At 40.8% G+C, this 18,027-nt stretch overlaps 1 long non-coding RNA gene across 1 annotated transcript in view; it reads right to left on the bottom strand.

The window, feature by feature from the left end:
• Positions 1-2,921: 2,921 nt before the first annotated feature.
• Positions 2,922-18,027, bottom strand: part of LOC108526844 (uncharacterized) — a 34,677-nt gene continuing 19,571 nt past the window's right edge. The window contains exon 3 of the long non-coding RNA XR_001884620.1: positions 2,922-3,021. This is a non-coding gene — a long non-coding RNA (uncharacterized LOC108526844). The remainder of the gene's footprint in view (positions 3,022-18,027) is intronic.

The following is an 18,027-nucleotide window of genomic DNA, read 5'->3' as shown; positions in this document are numbered from 1 at the left end:
AAACATCATGAAAAAGTTTGTAACAGTACCATCCAGTCAAAGCTGTCTTTAAGGTCTGGCCCAGACATGAGCAATAGCCATGAAATTCATGTTTGCTCACATACTTTGGTCACCATTGCTCTTTGCCCATCTAATGAAGAGCAGATGCAGAGAAAGCACGGCTTGATTTCAATCATAGTTTAGGATCCATTCTACTGATATTATTTGGTGTTGGATTTTAATTGGATAGTGGCAAATGATCTGGTAAAGAAAGATTCTCTCAGTCTGAATATTTATCTAAGTGGCAAAAATCTGTCACTTTTCTGCTCTTTCTGCTAAAATGTAACTGCTCAGTTTCTTCATTCTCTTTTCTTCCAATATGTGTTACAAACCAAATCCTGATACAGTACCTAACTGAAGAATATAGGCAGTTTTAAAGTCTTCACTTTTTGACTTGGGATTGGATCTGCATGTTCACCTATGTGCTGTGGGATTTGTCTTTTATGAGTTACCAGTTCAGAGACCAGTTCATCTTTGATTGTATAGGCAGTTATACATTCGACCTTACTTTAATATTACCAGGAAATAACTTCTGTGTTTTGACTGAATCAGTGATATATATATACAGACGTAATAATCAGAAGGCAAACCACAAAGCAACTTACTTTAAAAGGATAATCTAGATACCAAATCTAAGAAATCATTTGGGAATCTGAACACTAGGACACCAGGTCAAAAACCATACAATTCTCCTGACTCTGTCTTGCTAAATCAGTCTGCAAGGGCTAACGTCTGATTTGCCTTCTTGAGCCCTACTTCCATCAGTGTGGAAAATCTTAGCAACATATTAGGACAACTGTTCAATGCATATCCCATGCCATACAGAAAGGGGGAGCATCTAAATGTATCCTAGGGAATAAAACTGGTAAAGGATATGCTTTGACTCTGCTGTCTCCTTTAGAGCCCCCGCCCCCATCAATAAATCCATTTTCTCTTCGATAAGTCTGAGAAATTCCCAGAGAAATGTCATGGTTTCTGATGAGGCTGAAAGACCTTACAGGTCTGCGAAGGACATAAGATATAATCCTTAACTCTCAAAGAAGGTTGAATAGCATCCCCCCAAGATTCATGTCCACCTGGAAACTCAGAATGTGACCTTATTTGGAAATCAGGTATTTGTAATCAATTAAGGGTGAAGATGAGATCATACTGGAATTAAGGTAGATCCTAAGACCAAAGATTAATATCTTTGTTAAAAAAAAATGTAGAGCCCATGCACAGAATAAGGTCATGTGAAAACAGAAACAAACATTGTACAGATGCAGCTGTAAGAAACACCAAGGGTTCCTGGTGGCCACCAGAAAAGTTAGGAAAAGGCAAAGAAGGAGTATTTCCTAGAACCTGTAGAGGGAGGCTGACCCTGCCCATAACTTGATTTTGGATTTCTAGTCTCCAGAATCCTTAAAGAATAAATTTCTGTGGTTTTAAGTTTATGATAACTTATGGTAGCCCTGGGAAACTAACAAGATTATCTGGTTGGAGTCTCCCTCCCCTGGATCTTGGGACCCTGCTTTCATCCAACTTCCCACCTACCTTTCCAGCCGCTCCTCATTTTCTTCTGCCATTCCTTTTCCTCTGCCCACAGCTTAAATGGTGGCACTCCTCAGAATTCTGTCCTTGGATTTTCTCATTATGCATTCCCTGGGTAATCTTATCCAATCTCATAGTTTTAACTCCACTTCTCAGCTCACACACATAAAGCGACAATCAGACCTCTCTTGAGAATGACTTTTCATGTCTTATTAGATATCAAAACTAATGTCAAAATATATACTCAAAACTAAACTCATTTTTAAACTCCCTTTCTATTCTTTATTATTCTCCTTTACTTCTCCTTCTACCCCTCATCCTTTATTTCCTATTTATTTTCATGCATCATTTTTGATCCAATGACAAATTACAAAAGTCAAAAACCTGAGTCTTCCAAGGAATCCCTATCCCCCACTTCCTGCTTATTGCCAGTGTTTTAGCAAGCTGATTGTTTTATTATTTTAAACTCCCCTGAATCAACTATTTTCCTAGATCAGGTCCTTAGCAATTTTGTCTTATCTGCTTGTGGTAGTTTTCCATCAATCTAACTGCTCTCTAAACCATCCCATAATGCTGCAGTTGTCATCATATTTCTAAAATCTAACTATGATAGAGTATTTCCTTGCTTAGAGTCCTTCAAGGGTTCTCAATTACCCACAGGTTCAAACTCCTTAGAATGGCTTGGCCATCTTCGTGTCCCACTATTTCCCCATCTTCTAATTGGACTGTGCTCACATCGAACAGCCTTCCATTCTCCGGATGTGCCCTGGACTTTCAAACATCCCCAGGCCCCTGTTAGTTCTGTTCTAGGTTTTTGAAATGCCCTTCCTCTTTCACATGTTTATTTGGCTCCTTCCTATTTCTTCCAGACTCTTGATGTCTCCCAGAAGGCTTCACTTCCCCATTCCACTGTGAATGCCCCTCTCCTGGGTTACCACAGCTCCCTACACAAGCCCTTACCTCCCTTCCTTGCTATTGGTCATTTCTGGGCTACAAGTCTCACCAGACTATGAGGTCCATGAGATAGAGACAGTGATCAATTTATAGTCAGTGAATATTTTAGAAATAATGAGAAATAAGGAAAATATATTCAAATATTTAACATACAGTAGTCTATGTGTCAATGTAATCATAATATAATAATAAGTTTAAGTGAACCATCAAAAGTTGCTGGACTGGAATAAAGACTGGGAGAAGGTGAGACTTGAGGTGGGCTTTGAAGAAACAGTAGGACTTAAATAAGTAGCTTGTGATATTCTGGACAAAATAAATAGGAAGAGTGAATTTGGCATTAGAATTCCATAAGCTGATGGATTTCAACTGCAATTGGCAGATAGTCTCTTTACCTTGACACTGGCGACTTTGAAGTGACAGGCTGGTATGATCTAATGTAGTTGTTAAGTCCATGAATGAAAGTGTTGTTCTTGGAGTGCTTCTGGTTATGGAAGATGTCTGAAAAAGGTAAAATAAGAAAAGAAAATTAAAAAAAAAAAAACCAGTCTTCCCAGTGAGGCAATGTTCAGAAGAGCCAGACTCTTAGCTCATGGTTTCAGATGCAACATGGATTTACACGGGACATTTAAGTTACTCCTTAGCATATTAAATTGCTTCCTCTATGAACCATGGAAAATGAAAACCAATTAGGATCAGTTGGGAAAGGGAGTTGGGTTGGGATAAGGACTTGGGAATTTCCTCTTGTGGTTTAACTCTCGTCTCAAAATGGCATTACTGCAGGTTTGAGCATCCAATTTCATACTTTATTTTCTACAATAAGCATCAAATGGAGCAACATTTTAATTCCTTTGGATAAAACTGACAATACCTCTGGGTGTTTGCTGTTGCTTCTCCCACAAAAAAAGCTGCACTGGGGAGCAAGCATGTTGAAAGGGCTCTTATGGATGACCTACTGCATGCCCTTGAAAGATGCACAATGTGAAAAATGTGAAATTGTTTCAGATTCCTCTCAAGTAACAATATAATTTAATCATACGTATTCTCATCTAATACAAAGCCCTTCTTGCTGAATAAAGTTCTAGCAAGGCCTTAAGGATGTAAGATATAAACAAAGATGAAAGCACTTATCATAAAATTTGCATTTTATACATGGTAGAATCAGATGACTACATGAGAAGAGAAATAGCAACTTATTTCAATCCTGCCAACTTCTCTTAAGTTCTGTTCCCAACAAACACACTTTATAAGGATTTCCATGAATGGGCCAAGGAATATCAGACGACATAACTTTCAACAAGGTGAGTGAACACAGGCTAAGGGGTGAAGCAAAAATGTTTTTTCTTCATTTCTCTTTCAATATTTTTTCTTCCTGGGAAACAGCTAGGCCTTCTATTTTTTTTAAGACCACATACAGATTATCTATATAAGAATTCAGTAGTTCTCATATTTATTATAAACAATAGAATCTACAAGGATTTCACCTTGTCCATTAGTCAACTTTGTAAGTCATCTTTGTCTTTGATTTTCCAGTAAGAATCCATTAAAAATCAATTCAGGCTGGACGCTGTGGCTCACGCCTGTAATTCCAGCACTGTGGGAGGCCGAGACAGGCGGATCATGAGGTCAAGAGATTGAGACCATCCTGGCCAACACGGTGAAAACCCGTCTCTACTAAAAACACAAAAATTAGCTGGGCATGGTGGCAGATGCCTGTAATCCCAGCTACTCCTGAGGCCAAGGCAGGAGAATCGCTTAAACCCGGGAGGTAGAGTTTACAGTGAGCCGAGATACTGCACTCCAGCCTGGTGACAGAGCAAGACTCTGTATCAAATAAAATAAATAAATAAATAAATATCAATTCAGCGGGCCTCAAAGAAAATATCTAATATAGTCTTTGATCTGATGGAATTTGGGGAGAAATATTTGATATGTTCCAAGGAAACCAGTAGAGGCAGAGTTAATTTCAGCTTCCCAGATATTAAATGTTTCCCACCAAATATAAAATGTTTCTCCCAGATATAAAATGTTTCTCACCAAAACAATAATTTTGCCCCTGATGAAGGAATCTGTTGTATGTTCAATACGTCTGCATCTATGGGTGATTGTTATTTTATGGTTTCAAAATGTTTCCCCCTAACATGTCAGTGTCACATCTTACCACTCTTCAATGATACTCAGGTACCTCCCCTTCCTTGAAACCTCTTGACTACCACTATGTCAGCCCCTGCTTATTCTTCCATAGTACTGATTAGCTGCACCACACATTTTAGTATAATCTGGGATGCCCAGTGGTCAAACCTCTAGGTCATTCTAGTGCATAAATTATTATTCCGATTTTACAAACAAAGAAAATGGTCTTAAACATCTCTCAAACCTAAGTTAGAAAATCAAATGCTGAAGAAGCATTAGGACTTTCAGTGGTCACACTATTAGGCCTTTCATGGAGAGGAGATTTTGACATTTTCCTTCATTTTAATAAAACAATCAAATTGTTTAAATCTCCATAAAATAAAAAAGCAGAACTCATAATAACATTTGTGCTGTATTAGAGTCTTTTGTTTTCATGCAGAAAATGTATTTTCCACTGTATCATGTGAGAAGAAGGTCACTATCTAGCAAAGCCCAGGTTGCTGGCAGTATCTTGATTTCTGATTTTTTTAACCATTGGGAGTGGGTGGAGGAAACTCCAGATTAGTGTAGGATCAATCACGGCTGTTGAGACCACAAAACCTTGGTGACTGTTACTGTTTTAATTAAAAGTCTGAACACATTACATGGAGCAAAGAAACAGAAAGTTTTAGAAAAGGGAGCAAAGAAAATCAACTCCATATATTAATGCATTCTCAATATATAAAGCTTTGGTTTTTGTTTACTTTTCTTCTCTGGAAACATAAGGACCATTTAATAAATGATCACTAAGATGATTTATACAAACAACTACCTACAGACCACTAAGTATCTACTACAATGACATCTCCTCATTGCTTTATAACATCATAAAAGGATGTGTATCCATTGGACAAATACAAATGTTACTGTAGTGAAGATGTGAAGGAGAGCCTCAGACATACTAACTTTTTCCTTTTTGGCATAAATCAACACATAACATTCCTATAAATTTGTAAGCTTTGGGGCAAAATCATATTTTACTTTTGGGAGCTTTTGTAGTGGGAGACAGAAATAAATCTAAGAAAGAAAATTGGGAAAAGACTTGAAAACAGAAATTGACTATATTATCACCTAACATAGGTAAAACCATTTTGTTGGTTGAAGCTAACAAAAGCATTACACAGTTTATTCATAAAATGATCATGCCCTGGAAGGGACACAATAATATTTGGAAAGTTTATCTGTGGAAAGAATTTTTGACCCACTCAGAATAAAAATTGCACTGTAGGACAAGTTTATGCTCTGCCAGGAAGTGAAGCAAACATGTGAGCTAGAGTGAGTTAAGGTGGGAAGACAAACTGCTTTAGTTATTTTCTTTTTAAATACTGAAGTGTATTCTGGTGGAGTTTATCTTTTTCATCTTGAGTGGTAACACCAAGGTTTGGTGAATGTATGTAAAGATATAGATACACACATAAATATGCATTTGTGTGATTCAGCTACCAGCTATGATGTGCTAGAGAGTGGAGCTATGAATACAATGAGGAAACCCCCACAAGAGCGATCCTAAGGGAGGGAAAAAAAAAACACACACTAACACAAAAACACATAAGGTGGATAAAGATACAGGAAGGGTGAGGCACAGGGGCTCACGCCTGTAATCCCAGCACTTTGGGAGGCTAAGGCAGGCAGATCACAAGGTCAGGAGTTCGAGACCAGTGTGACCAACATGGTGAAACCCCGTCTATACTAAAAATAGAAAAATTAGCTGGGTGGGGTGGTGCGCACCTGTAATCCCAGCTACTCAGGAGGTTGAGGTGGGAGAATCGCTTGAACCTGGGATGCAGAGGTTGTGGTGAGCCAAGATTGCGCCATTGCACTCCACTCTGGGTGACAGAGGGAGACTCTGTCTCAAAAAAAAAAAAAAAAAAGAGATGCAGGAGGATACTCATGGTGTCAAGGTGACCCAGTTCCTGTTAGGTACCTAAGGGAACAAGAGTTATCTGGGAACCAGGTCTAAATGAGCAGAAGAAAAAGAATCCCTAGCATTGCTGACCACTTTGATCCTAGGTTCTGAAAAGTTGGCTAGTCCCCATTTTCCCATTTTATAAATGGAAAGGCATGAAGACTTCAATGTCTGTGGTTTCCCAACATTTCTCCTTTCTGAAGAAGGAGCCAGACCTGCCAGGAAGTTATTGAGTTGGTCCAATGACCTATTAAAATGCAATCTTTTTTTAGAGCCCTTTAAAAGGTGACAGAGAAATCAAGGTTACCAAAAGCATAGATTATAAATGCCACAAATGGAGTCACTCTCCAGATCTCATGAAAGGCAGAGCCTATAAAGTGGGGATGCCAAGATGCCGGCCCCCAGGTGTGAACTGATTTCCTAAGAGCACTGGGGAGTACATTAGGGAAGAATTTTGTCTGGATTTGGAGCCTTTGAGACTAGAACTACAAATTTGTCTAGATCCTTTACAGACTTTAGGGGTTTACACGCTACAATATGTAACTTCCTGTTTCTACAGGAAAGAAATTCTTTTAACAGGGCTAATAAAGTGAGCTCCTAATGAGGCCTCTCAGACATCAAATAGGCAGAGTAAACCGCTTTGATGATGTAAGTGTGAGGGGATCAGAAACATCTCCTGCCCTGACAAAGAAACGCTTCCTTTCAAAGCCAGGAGAGCTGAAAATTGAAGAGCAAACCACACTTTGCCAAAGCCAAGATATCTGGAACAAGACTTTGAAGATATGAAAAGATTAAGGAAAGTCTCATTAGGAACCTGCCAGAAGCCTTTGTGCCTTCCCTGACTGCTTCCCAGAGACATTGTAGTTTCAACATCATCCACCACCACACCCTGCTTTCTTCAATAGCCTCATCTAAAAAAAAAAAAAAAAAAAAAAAAAAACTGTTCCAAAAACACTTCTCCAATAGCAAAGGGATCATGAGCAAATTCTTAACCCTTAAAAGTTTGTGGAGCCTTTGTAACCCTTTGTGAATCTTCCCATAATGTGCATACATTGATCGTTGCACCTTCAGAAGTCATCATTTCAAGTTAGGAGTTACGAGTTTAACACAGTTAAAGATTTCATAGTCAAGAAGATTTCATTTCAATATTAAGAATTTCTAGCAACCAGAGTTGTTTTTAGTGGGGCCGAGGGCAAGTTATTTCAGAAGGCAGTGAGTGTTCCAGCTCTGGAACTGAGGCTCAGGGACAACCTAAAAGGAATAACACAGGTCCTGTGTTATTTTTTTAGTATGCATTATGTTACATTCAAATAAATTGGCAGATGTATTTAACAACCTCTGCAATTCCTTCCTACACTAATATTCTATTATGAATAAATGAAGATAAAGCAGACCACCTTTAATGTTTAATAAGAAGAGATTCATTCCTCAAAAAGGGATTTAGATATTACAGGTGTCTTTGTACAACAGCCTTCCTAGGAATGAGTTTCTGTCTACACAGATCTACCACCTGGTCTAGCCCTTTAAACAATAAACTTTGTTCTAAGTAAATAACCTCCCTTGAGAAGATCTGAAACTCCATTTTATAGTTTCAGTTTTTTGAAACTTGAAGTCTTTCTGACCTCTGCAGTCTTTTTTAAGCGGAGATACGCTGTAGAGGCATTAGAGATGTGCCATTCCTAGGTAAGGTAGGAGCCAGAAGACATTTAGGTAAATCTGTGCAGCAAGGTTTCTCAACCTCAGTGTTACTGATATTTTGATGTAGGGACTGTCTTGTGCATGCAGGATGTTTAGCAGAACCCCTGGGCCCTACCCACTAGATGCTAATGGCACCTCACCTAGTCAGGGCAACCAGAAATGGTTCTAGGAAATGTCAAATGTCCCCCGCGTGGCAAAACTGCCACCTGTTGAGAATCATTGCTGCTATAAAGGGCCAGAGAGTAGAGGCGGGTAGAGATGGTAGAGGAGGACCTGCATTCTGGAGGTGATGACATCCAAAGGAGGGAGGATCAATTTCACAATACTTCTATGGGATCAGGCCTGCTTACAGAGAGACCTTCTCCTCACTCATGCTTCCTGCATCTTCCTGTACCAGGAAAATAAGTCTTTTTAGATGTCTCAGAAACTCATCAGGAACCAGTAGAACAACTGTATCTACATATATCTCTTCTATAAATATAAAGCAAGGGAAGGGGCTTCCCTGTTGATGTAACTGGCTAATTGCACAGGGCAGGCAGTCTGAACAGCAGCTGAAACTCTTGAACAGAAGCCAAAGCTTCAGCACACACGCAGGAGTTCCTCCTCCGAGAAACCTCGGCTCTGTGTCAAGGTCTTGCAGCTGGTGGGATCAGGCTCACCAGGTTCTTTAGGATAACCTTTACTTCTCTCTGAAATGATTTTTCATGTGAATCACACGTACAAAACATCTGCACAGTCACACCTCAGTTACTGTTTGATTGAGTCACTGGGGTATCTTAGTCCATTCGGACTGCTATTAACAAAATACTATAAGCTGGGTAGGTTACAAGTCACAGACATTTATTTTTCACAGTTCTACAAGCTGGGAAGTTCAAAATCAAGGCCCTGGAAGATTCAGTGTCTGGTGAGGGTCCCTTTCCTAGATGGCCATCTTTCCAATACAACCTCACATGATGGAAGGGGTGAAGGGTGTCTCTGGGGATTCTTTTATAAGGGCACTAATCTCTTATGAGCTAGTCAAAGCCCTCATGACCTAGTCACCTCCCAAAGTTCCCACTCCTAATACCATCATCTTGGGGGTGAAGATTTTAACATATGAATCTGAGGGGCCCATAAACATTCAGATCATAGCATGGGGATTATAACCTACCCAAGATGACACCTAAATTGACACCTACAGCGTTCCAGAAGTTACTCCCCAGGCTCTGGAGTCTAGCCCAGGACATTCTTCTGTCATCTCATTTCAGCCTTGCCATAGGCCTTGATCTTGAACTCCCCAGCTTTCAGAAGCATGAGAAATAAACTTTGGATTCTGCCCCTGGCATCTGTTGCGTGACATTTCCCTATCATGGCCAAGCATAAGGTCCAGCTCCCTCAGAAGCATTTTCATGGATTTAAGAGCATCTTTGGAAGGTTCTGGATGGACATTTTTCCAATGTACAAATGACCAACAAGTACAAAAGAGGATGCCTAACATCATTAGCCATTAGGGAAATGCAAACAAAAACCACAATAAGATACCACCTCATACCTGGCAGAATGACTATAAGCGGAAAGGCAGCTAGTAATAAATGTTAGTGATGATGTGAAAAAATTTCTAACTCTCATTCACTGCTGGTAGAAATGTAAAGTGGTGCAGCTACTTTGGAAATTAGTCTGGTAGTTCTTCAAAAGATTAAACACAAAGTTACTGTATCACCTAGCAATTCCACTCCTAGGTATATAGCCAAGGGAAAAGAAAGCATATTCTACATAAAAACATAGACACAAATGCTCATAACCACATTGTTCATAATATCCAAAAAGTGGAAACAATCCCAATATCTTGTCAATTGATGAAGAGATAAAATGTGCCATATTCATACAATGAAATTATTCAGTCATAACAAAGAATGAAAATACCAACACATGCTACAACATGGATAAACCTTGAAAGCATTATGCTGGTGAAAGAAGCAAGTCACAAAAGGCCACGTATTGCACGATTCCATTGGATAAAATGTCCAGAATAGGCAAATCCATAAGGACAGAAAGTAGATTAGTGGTTGTCAGGGGCTGAAGGTGTTTCAAAGAAATGGGGAATGACGGCTTAACAGGCATGGGGTTTCTTTCTGGGGTGACAGAATGTTCAAAATTGACTGGAGTAATGGTTGTACAACTTTGTGAATACACTAAAAAAACACTGATTTGCAAATGAGTGAATTTTACGGTATGTGAATTATACTTCAAAAAAGCTGTGGTATATATTTTTTAAAAGTATCTTTGGAAAGCCTGGCAGCAGAAGAGTTTAACAAGCCTGTTGGGGGTAGGACTCTGCAATCAGATTGATCATTAGCCAATGCCCATGGCATCTGCTGGCCTAACCCCCAGGTCAGGAAGCAGGCTGTCAGAGGAAAGGAAGCAGCAAGGCATTTCTCTGTTGGTAGGATTCGCCATTCCTCCCAGTCAAGCTGGGAGAAGGAAACTCTTCCCCCAGCACAGGGACCCCTTCCAGGATCTCCCTTCAATGTGCCAGTCTCTGCCGACAGTTGTGTAGTCTGCCACCTAAAGCAGGCAGATGAGGGTGGAATCCATCCAAGAAAAAACTAAAAGCTTGCCTAGACAGAGTATTAGCTCAGAAACTGCTCTTTTACCTCAGTGGCTTAAGAATTTTGATTCATTTTGTAACAGTTTATCTTCGATGATGCACCAGTGCATGACTCAGTTGGTGGCCGATAGCACCTCTGTGCTGGGAATTTACTAAAGCCCGTTTTACTTATTCCACAGACAGCCCTGAGCCCTGGATGTTTGCCCAAACTTCCTCCTTCCTGGCTCCCATATATGGAAATTTCTTACATTAGCCTCTCAGGGGAAGTGTGGAGACACTGCCCTTTCACTGTTATTTAAAGCTCTAGTGATCTGACTCTTCTGTCTTTTGAAACTTTCATTCAAGAACAAACGTTAATGACCAATTGAGACCTGAGCTAGGATTTTCAAGAGTCCAAAATAGGTTTTAAAATAAGATAATTTGATTTTTCTTCAAATTTGACCTTGCTGAGATCAGAGTGAGGGCAATAGATTTTTTTTTTTTTCTTCCTGAGATGGAGTCCTGCTCTGTCACCCAGGCTGGACTGCAGTGGCATGATCTCGGCTCACTGCAACCTCTACCTCCCAGGTTCAAGCAGTTCTCCTGCCTCAGCCTCCCTAGTAGCTGGGATTACAGGCATCTGCCACCATATCTGGGTTATATTTTATTAGAGATGGGGTTTCACCATGTAGGCCAGGCTGGTCTCGAACTCCTGACCTCGTGATCTGCCTGTGTTGGCCTCCCAAAGTGCTAGGATTACAGGCATGAGCCACTGCGCCCAGCTGGCAATAGATGTTTTAAGCTAGGGCTCACCAAGTAGTAGACATGGCTTAGGCCTCGCCGCTCTCTCCCCTCTACATTTGCGGGTCCAGAGTTTCACACAACCTGCATGCCCCTGGCCTGTGGACACAGGCACATTTACATTGGTGTTATTACTCAAAGACTGTAGGCTTGCTGCCTTCACGTATATCAGGAGGACCGCGTATAACGGGAGGACCTTGGGCCACTTGAGGAGTCTTCTCCAGGTACTTCAGAGCTCCCCACACGTGTCTCAGGTATGTTCAAGCAGGCCCTGCCCATGCTGCTCCCACAGGGCCTTGGCTCATGCTCTCCCAACTCACCTGAGCAATGGGTGCATCCAGTGGGCCCTCGGGCCCCCCACCATCTCCTCACCCTCTGAAGAATGCTGCCACTCCTTGGGAGCTTTACCCACTGCTCAAAGCAACAGCAGAGGCCTGTATTCTATTCAGCCATTGCTCTTGATGGGTGCTCAAAAACCGGTCACAGGGCCCTGGTACCAGAATAGTCCTTTTCCCCTGCTGTCTCTCCCTCGCCTTCCGTGTCTGTGCACAGAATTTCTTGTGGGTACTTTAGCCAAAATAAATCAAAACCCAATTCGGAGCCAACAACCCCACGTCCTAATCAGACATACCACAAAACTCATACACACACACACACAGATATACACATATACACATATATATATATGCATATATATACACATATATATAGTGTGCGTGTGGATGTGTGTGTGTCACAGTTTTGCTCTTGTCGCCCAGGCTGGAGTGCAATGGCACAATCTTGGCCCATTGCCACCTCTGTCTCCCAGATTCAATCAATTCTCCTGCCTCAGTCTCCCAAGTAGCTGGGATTGCAGGCATGTGCCACCACACCCGATTAATTTTGTATTTTTAGTAGAGACGGGGTTTCACCATGCTGGTCAGGCTGGTCTCGACCTCCTGACCTCAAGTGATCCACCTGCCTCAGCCTCCCAAAGTGCTAGGATTACAGGCGTGCACCTGACCAATATTCTTTAGGCTAAGCCAGGGTTAATTCATCTTATACTCAAGTTTAATTAGTGTTGTTAAACCCAGGGAAAGACATGAGCATTAAAAGCCACATTTTCAATTTATTAATTTATAAGGAGAAAATACTACCAAGTTAGCATTCCCTCTCTCTCTCTCTTTTATTTTTTCTATCTTCTCTTTCTCTATCTCTTTCCTTCTCTCCCTTCTTTCAATAGAAAAAGATACTTAGGCAGTCAAACTTTTAGAATAATGATTGGTGAGTGGCCCAAGTGAAGAATGACATAATCCAAATGGCCACCATCAATAAGTTATAGCAGTCTTTATTCATACTATTTCAATTTGATTTTTCAGATCTCCATCATTCATGATTTACACACCAGGAGAGCAAATCTCATCCTTTAAATTTGATTGACTTTTACTAATTTCAGTTGCAAAGAAATCCTAATTCTATGCTTTAGCTTTCCACCGTCTTAAATCATGGCCACTCCTAGGGTTGGGGTTTGAAATAGAGAATAGTTTAGAATTTATCAAATAAGTTCTTTGACAATCCCTTATTAATTAGGATTAGTCTAACTTTGTATAAGACTTTATTGGAGTTGTTATTTTTACCTATATTCTGGTAATAGGATGTAAACATAGAATTCTTGGTTTCAGAGCTTTTTGGACGATACAAAGGCCAATAATGACAAAAAAAATAAAAAGTGCCAGGTACCACCCTCCACCTTCCTGGTCTTACAGTGTGGTGCTAGGCTACCTATGCAGATCAAGTTAAAAGATTATAAAATCAGTTCTGTCAACATTAACCCCTCACCCACCTCTTAGCTACATGACAGAGGTTGAAGAGGTCAGTGGAGAAGAATGTCACAGACAGCTTATATGAGGTCAACTCTCTCCTGGGGGATGAGGAAAAGGATTATCCCTCATCTCAAGTCAACTGAAGAGAAGCTTGAAGCGAAACAGGTATAGAGCTTGACACGCACCCCTCGGAGTTTGAGAACATAGTACCTGCATCCAATTCCAACTTGGGGGAATGTAAAGGTGAGGGGCTGGGGCTGTGGCTATTCCAGCATGGTAGTAGAAGTGCCTGTCATGGGAAAAGCATGCCCTTCAAGTTTGATATTCTCCATGTACCAGATGTGGATTCTAAACAGGGGAGCCAAACTGGGTCATATTAAGAGTGAGCCCAAGAAGCTTGCCTGCAAGCTGAAGTGACCCCAACAGAGGAGGACACGGTCAGGAACCAGTAATGAAGAGCAGGTTGTAAGTATACTTTAGAGGAGACATTGCTTAAATAAATGGGACTTCAGGCTCGAGAGCCCCAGTGATGACGCAGGGTCCCTATAAAATCCGCAGAAACAATCGATGAGAGTCAGCCTTTGACATCTGCCAAAACAAGAGTAACCATAAAATCCAAGGAACTTGTACAAGGTTTTATCTGGTGAGGAAGACAAAAAAGGCGAGAGGGTAGTTGCCGTCAGCAATGAGAAATAGTAGTAGTTATTATTTGGTGAGTCAACACATTGTTTACTATGTTCAACAAAATTTCCATATTAATTCATAAAATTACCTTCTGCTTGTTCCCTACCAAGCCTAACATGTTCTGCAAACTAGCTACATTTATCTTTCCTATCATATCCCTAATAAATATATACTAAGTATTACTATGTGTCACTTACTGCTTAAAATATACTGGTGAACAAGATAGATATTTTAATGAGAGATGATATCCAAGTAGAAAATAAGATAAAACACATCTTGGTAAGTGTTCTACAGCAATAAACATGTTGCTGCAATATAGTAATTAGCAGAAGACAATTTAAGCCATTGTCTAAAGAAACCTGTGAATATCAACGTATGATTCAACTTGAATTACCTCACTGAGTTAGCCACAGTGTTTCATCACAGGAAGGGAATTATCAAACAGCTCACCGGGGCCAAAAGATTCTGTCATCATACATATTAACATCACCTAAAAGCCCATCTTCCACCCTAGCCAGCACTGGCCAACCACACTGGTGGAAACTGTTCTCTCATGTTGCGATTTTTTTTTTCTGTGACTGTATCTAGGTATGAACCTCAACTTTATGCTCTTGTTATCAATCAAACTACTCTGAGAACTACCAGCTTTGAATTACTTTGGATAATGAGAGGCTTGGCTAGGCATAGAAACTTATAATTCTCAAATATCCCAGAAGTCTTTTGAGAATGTAAGTCTCAGAATCTTGCTAAGAAGTAAAAGAGACTTAGTTAAGTTTCCCTTCTTCATATTCGTGTTGAGGAACCTCAAGGCCAAGGCTGTTGAGAAGACTCTGGAGACCTGATATTACCCCCTCTGTTTCCTCTCAGGCCACTGTGCCCAGTGTCTCTCTGCACATTCATCCTCCTTTCAGCATTGACTGGCTTCCTCTGTTAACTCAAAACTTCTCACTCATTTTTTGGTTTGTTCTCCATAGTGGTCTTGACTATCCCAAGGAACTTCTCCTATTCTGTAGGCTTCCGTTTTCACTGTCTTTCAAATATGTCATTGACGATATAATGTACCATGATTTTAATAAGACCTAGTAGGGGGAGAATAATACAGTCACACTAAATGCCTGTGTAGCTTGTGTGACATCTTGATTTCAGGTGTATAATTACCACAAGGGAAATGTTTACCTTAGAATAAAAGAAGCAGAATTATTCCTAATTTGGGCAGCAGCTGATTAGGGCCGCTCATCTTCTACACCAACCATATCAAAAGATGCTGGCCAGCCTGGGGCTACCAGCATCAACACTCACCCTTGGTCGAATTAGATGTCCTTGTATTCTGAGGCTGAATGGTACTAAACATGGTGGCCTGGGCTGGAACCTCCAGCAGGGCTGTGGCTCAGCAGCTCCCCTAAAAGATTCTAAGAATAGGTAAGAATCGACTTGCCAAATGTCATTAAGAAATAAGGATGGTAAGCTGGGCATGGTGGCTCACATTTGTAATCCCAGCACTTTGGGAGGCTGAGGTGGGCGGATCACCTGAGGACAGAACTTCGAGACCAGCCTGGCTAACAGGGCAAGACCCCGTCTCTACTAAACATACAAAAATTAGCCAGGCATAGTGGCACATGCCTGTAATCCCAGCTACTCGGGAGGCTGAGGCAGGAGACTCACTTGAACCCAAAAGGTGGAGGTTGCAGTGAGCCTATATGATGCCACTGCACTCCAAACTGGGTGACAGAGTGAGATTCCGTCTCCAAAAAATTCATTAATTTTAAAATTAATTAAAAAAAAAAAAAGGATGGTCAACCCCCACTGTCCTGCACTTTACTATTTTTTTCTACCTTAACAACCTTATGATCTAGAACTAGGTATTTTGCAATATAATAACCTTTTGCAATATGATGCTGATTCCAGACTATGAGCTTATGATCAGATTATTGCTGGGGAGATCACGCCCACATTCGGTCAGCTCTTGTCCCTTAGGTCATTTGTTTAGCTTACTGTCTTCAGAGCCTGAGTTAGTATGATAAAAAAAAAAATGCCTGAATAATCCACACCAGCTTGATTTAAGTTTCTGGGGAATATTTAACTCTCTTTGAATTGTGAAGTCGAGTAACACTGATGTTATTTTCCAAGCATGGCCTTGGCCTAGACCTAAGGGTGTCAAAGTGGGAAAGCTTTAAGAAGAGCGTTTCCCTGCTGCCATTTGATGAGCCATTCTCATTTTCCTTTAGAAAATTCATTCCTCAGACTGCCAAGAGGCTGCTGGCAGATGTAGTTTATATTAAACAGATGGCTGGTCTGCAATTAAATGCTTAGCCGTGGCTGGGTCCAGTGCGTTCTGAATCCTGTGGGAGGACATGCCAGTAGCTGATGAGTGTGGCCCACTTCCAGGATGTGGGTCAGGGAAGAGAAACTGTTATGTGTGCTTTCACATGAGATCATCAGAGAGGTGAACAGAATCTGACTTATCGATTGTTAACAAACCCAGTGGAAAGGAGAGCTGAATTACTCAAACACTGGTGGATTGAGAAATGGGGAAGTTCTTTGCACAGGTTACCAGGAGAGATAAACACCCACAGTGTAAATTCAGGTTCATACACAGAGCACACACTTTGAAATGCAGTAACTACACACACATAGTAATAGGACAGAACAAATTTTTAAAAGTGAATTTAGAAGAGGAGGGCTGTGGGTTTCTTTCCACTTATATGCAACAGACAGCTCATATGAACAACTAAATATTCTCTTTTCCAGATGAAAGTTTAGGAACATTTAGAAACAGCTTCTGATTTAGAGCAATCCACATGTAGCACTGACTCACCTTTTCTTTCTATGTTAGCTAAGCCACTGCGAAGAACAGAGACCCTCTCAGTTTACATTTGCAAGAAGACATGAGAAAACTCCAGAGCATGTGATTTACTTCCAGTCCCCTGATAAATTATAGCATAATGGCTGTTCTTTCCCCAGCATCTAGAAATTAGGGTGCAAGTCTGCAGGTAGAATATATAAATATTGAATGCAAAAGCAGCTACGTTTGCACTTAAGAGGCCTGAAATTGACATATGGCCAATTAAATATGTTCCCGCATGTCTAAAATGAGAAATCGGAGATGGGAGCAGATATCAGATCTATCCAAAGTGATATGATTAGACTTCAGAGACCATCTAAAAGTTGACTTTCGACTGGGCCAAATGAGCCTCTGTTTCCCTCTAATGGCCAGCAGGACAATGGTGAGCAGGCCTTCCTGGGCTTGCCTCCACGAGGCTGATCCCCTGGCTAGAGACTGCCTGCCTCCTGCCTGTCCATTGATCCGTAGACAGCAGCCTGTGTGACCTGGAGCAACCCTTTTCTTGGAAAACGTGCCTCATTGCCTGTCCTTCATAGCATCTCTTTCTCAATAAGTTGGGCTATATTAAGCTGCCACTAAAATGTTTGCATCTAAGGAAAAGCAGAGTTGATCTGGAACTAAATTTTATTATTAGTGATATTTGTTCCAACCCTTTTCCTCAGTAGAGTGAACAAAGACCTTGGAGACAAAAACTCAATGAAGTTTGGAATAGTATCTGTTTGAAAGGGAAAGGCAACACAGAGGCAGATAGCCCCAGCAATTAGACAAAGTGCTTGACCAGTGAAAACCAAAGAGGGGAGGATCTCCAAGCTAACTGCAGCTTGTTCACCTTTCTCTCCTGTTTACACCAAATCAAAATGTCAAATTTAAGTCATGAACTACATAGTCTCTTTGTTTCTTAAATTTTCCTCAGGAAAAGGAACCAGGTAATTTGGTTGGTTAGAAAAGACTAAAAACACACACTCGTGCTCTTCCTCATGTTCACGCTAAAGTGGAATTCATAGAGATTGCTTCCCAGTGAAGCGATGAACAAATG

Source organism: Rhinopithecus bieti, unplaced genomic scaffold, assembly GCF_001698545.2.
Source record: "Rhinopithecus bieti isolate Rb0 unplaced genomic scaffold, ASM169854v2 scaffold_115, whole genome shotgun sequence".
Lineage (NCBI taxonomy): Eukaryota > Metazoa > Chordata > Mammalia > Primates > Cercopithecidae > Rhinopithecus > Rhinopithecus bieti.
This window is presented reverse-complemented; position numbering and strand designations above follow the sequence as displayed.